The sequence below is a fragment of the Ranitomeya variabilis genome, chromosome 1 (assembly GCF_051348905.1).
Source record: "Ranitomeya variabilis isolate aRanVar5 chromosome 1, aRanVar5.hap1, whole genome shotgun sequence".
In the NCBI taxonomy this organism is placed as follows: Eukaryota; Metazoa; Chordata; class Amphibia; order Anura; family Dendrobatidae; genus Ranitomeya; species Ranitomeya variabilis.
Window position 1 is genome coordinate 603019198 of NC_135232.1, and position 3514 is coordinate 603022711.

Below are 3514 nucleotides of genomic sequence, written 5' to 3' on the forward strand. Positions count from 1 at the left end.
CGGACACGTCCTCAGGACACAGAAATATTTAGACTGGGCGGCCATGGTCGTTCGCGCTCTCCAGCTTGTCTACGCCCACTCCACGCCTCTCTTCTTCTCCTGCGCTCTCCTCAGCGCTGTAATGGCGGATTTTGGCGGCAAGTGGCGCGGCACAGTCTTTGCAATAAATCACAGTCCAAGTATAATAAATCACAGTTCCAAGGCACACATGACCTGATTCTTCAGGCTTAAGTAGATCCTGTTCGTGACACCAAGTTGTAGCGCCCCCACTGCCGCAGGGCCGAGGGGTACCCGGTACCGGGCCTCTGAGTCTTTGCTCTGGGGTTGTCACGGTGGCTAGACCCGGTCCGTGACCCTGCTGAGGGGCGTACAATAATAGATGTGGATGGTGGTGGAGGTGCGGTGCAGTAAATAACGAAGACACCAGGTTGCAGTCTCTTTACCTCTTTACTGAAGGCTTCTGAGTCCTCAATCCGGAATACGGTTAACAGGGCTGCGCAAGTCCGGCCGGTCCGATGGCACCTCCAGAGTTCCCTTTGCAGGTGGAAATCTGTGCCTACCTTCCTGCGCTTGTGTTGTGGTCCTCCCCTGCTGTGCTTACGGGATAGTACCCCACAACTGTTGTGTCTGTTTCTCGTGTTCCCTCACAACTCGATTCTCATGTTCTCCCTCTACGTCCCCCTGATCTTACGGTTAGGACGCACCCGTATGACGGGAGGCTCGGAGCTCTTCCGGGACTCTTGCGTTGCCCCACTCCTGTTGTTACTCCCCTGTGTCTTCCTGGGTCTGGGTGAGACAGCCCGCCTGTAACTGACTGTCCTGCCGTAGGTTTGAAGTTTGGCTTGGAGCTCTATACTTCCTCGGCGTTCCGGCCACCGGTTATGCGCCTCAATAGGATGTTGCCTCGTCTTACAGCACGACTCCTACTGGTATTCTCCTTGTTGCGTTGATCTCGTTTCTCACTCAGCACAATAAATCTCGCTTCTTATCCCTTCCTGGGGTACCGGCCGCTATATCGTGCAGGCGCGGTCCCGCAACGTTCTCTCTGTTCGCTAGGCCTCCATCAGGATCCCACCCCTGACAGGGACCCCTCTGAATCTTCCCCTACAACACCCTCTGCCACAAGGTGTTGCCTGGTTTCTACCCAGTCAGCTTTCTGTCTAACTTCCTGCCTAACCCCCAGTTTTACCAGACTGTGAGGAGTGGCCTAATAAATAGAACCCTTAGCTCCCCCTGGAGGCCAGACTGTGAAATGTATTGGTGTCTGTGATACCTGGTCAGATGAACTCCTTCAGTGCCATCAGACGTACCATAGCCCCCCTTAGCGGCGGAGCCACAGTACTGCAACGACCAGGACTCTGGGGCGCTGCACTACTGCTCCTATGTACAAGAATATAACTACTATAATACCTCTTCTATGTACAAGAATATAAGTACAATAATACTGCCTCCTATGTACATGAATATAACTACTATAATACTGTCCCTATGTACAAGAATATAACTACTATAATACTGTCCCTATATACAAGAATATAACTACTACAATACTGCCCCTATGTACAAGAATATAACTACTATAATACTGTCCCTATGTACAAGAATATAACTACTTTAATACTGCCCCTATGTACAGGAATATAACTACTATGATACTGCTCCTATGTACAAGAATATAACTACTATAATACTGCCTCCTATGTACAATAATGTAACTACTACTACAATAGTGCAAGTGAAGGAAAAATCCAGCAAAGGGAAGTGATTCATAAAAACTTGAAGTTTATTGAAAAATCCACAAACCAAAAAACCTATATAAGACAATGAACCGCAAACATGTTTCAGACGTAGTCTTTATTCATTGCTTACTACAATACTGCCCCATGTATAAAAATGTAACTGCTATAATAAGGCCTCCTAAGTTGTAAGTAGTATAGTTTTGCCCTCTACAGACAATAAAATAAAAGATGGTAATCCTTTAGGTTTTATAATATGTACAGATGTGTCAGTAAGTGAGAAAAGGGTTTTTTTTTTATGATGGATAAACCTTTTAACCCTCTGTTTCCCATCCTTCATCAGTCAGATCTATTGCTAGTGTCTGTCTCTTCCTTGCACTGTCAGTTCTCTCGTTGCGGTGTCCTCGGGCAGTCCTACAGAAAGTACTGATATAAATTGTCTCTCTCTGCGGAAATCACATATGGTTCTTATTCGGCTACAATCGATTTTCCCATTTGGATTGAGCAGGGGATGCAGGTGTCTGTCATCCCGCAGGGTTTATTCTGCCATAATTGGACCAGATGATATAAAGCGAAGTGTCTTAAAGATTCTGATGTTTGGGGCTTTGTCTGGATCACTGTAGTGAACTGGAATTAATGTGTGGCCTCTTCTGCACTTGCAGGGAAAAGACAGGACTCAGAGATTCCGAGTGTGGATGGGGGGAGCAAGCATGCTGACTTGCAGGAAAACAAAAATAATCTTGTGGAAGAGGTAGGGAGGCTGAGGAGGGCTGCAGAGTGGATTACATTACGGCCCAGAGACTCAAATCACCCTATGGGTAAATATAGAGCAGTAGGCTTGGTCATCCGGAATCTGCACACAGCTCAGGGATAAGCAGTGAATGGAAATCACCTAGGCTTGCAACCCTTATCCAAAGAATGTGAATCCTCATAGGCATGTGGTCGGCTTTGGATATTTCAGGGGATTTATAAGTTTGGTTGTGTTCTGATTTAAAAATGACAAACACTTAGGAATTGACTAGTGGTCAAACATCACCAAAAAAGTCAAATATTTCCTCTATGTTCTCCTTATTACTCACTTGCCACAAAGTCTGAGCTCGGCCCGCTGTCACCAGCTGGTGCTCCGATTGCATTTATCACTGGCACTTGAACATTGGCTTAACTCGATGTTGACAGAAATAGGTTGAAGTCACATTCAGAAACCTATACCTAAAAGGCAGAGGCTCAAGTCCTCGAGCCCCAATATGATGTCTGTGGACTCCAGAATTTTTGCTGAAGCGCATGCTTGACCAATGCTTCATTTACGATCATGCACACAACTGCTATATTAACACATAGAGCTTTGGAACCTCCTTTTTCGGGATAGCTGGTAGTACCGAGCAGTTGGACCCTCAGTGATAATACATTAACCTACTCTGGCTTCCAGTTTAGACTTCCTTGGACGACGGACAAGAGCAATGTTCACTTTTTCTGTTTCTTCTCTGACTGGTATTTTTGGATGCCTCTGCCGCTTACTAGGCCCCTACGATGTAATGGCTTTGTGGCACAATGCACATTTTAACATCACTTAGTGACCTCATGTTGCAGTGGGGGTCGAGTAACCAGCGCAAAAGCGCCCAGGTTAAGCAATGAAATGTCGGCACAGAACTGAACACTATTCTTGTCTGGCTGCCACTGACAAGCGGACTGGACTACGAACCAAGGTAGTTTGAATATTTTTGCTCATCTCTGAACACTTATCCTTTATCTAGGTGACACATTAGCAGAGTTTGAAAAAC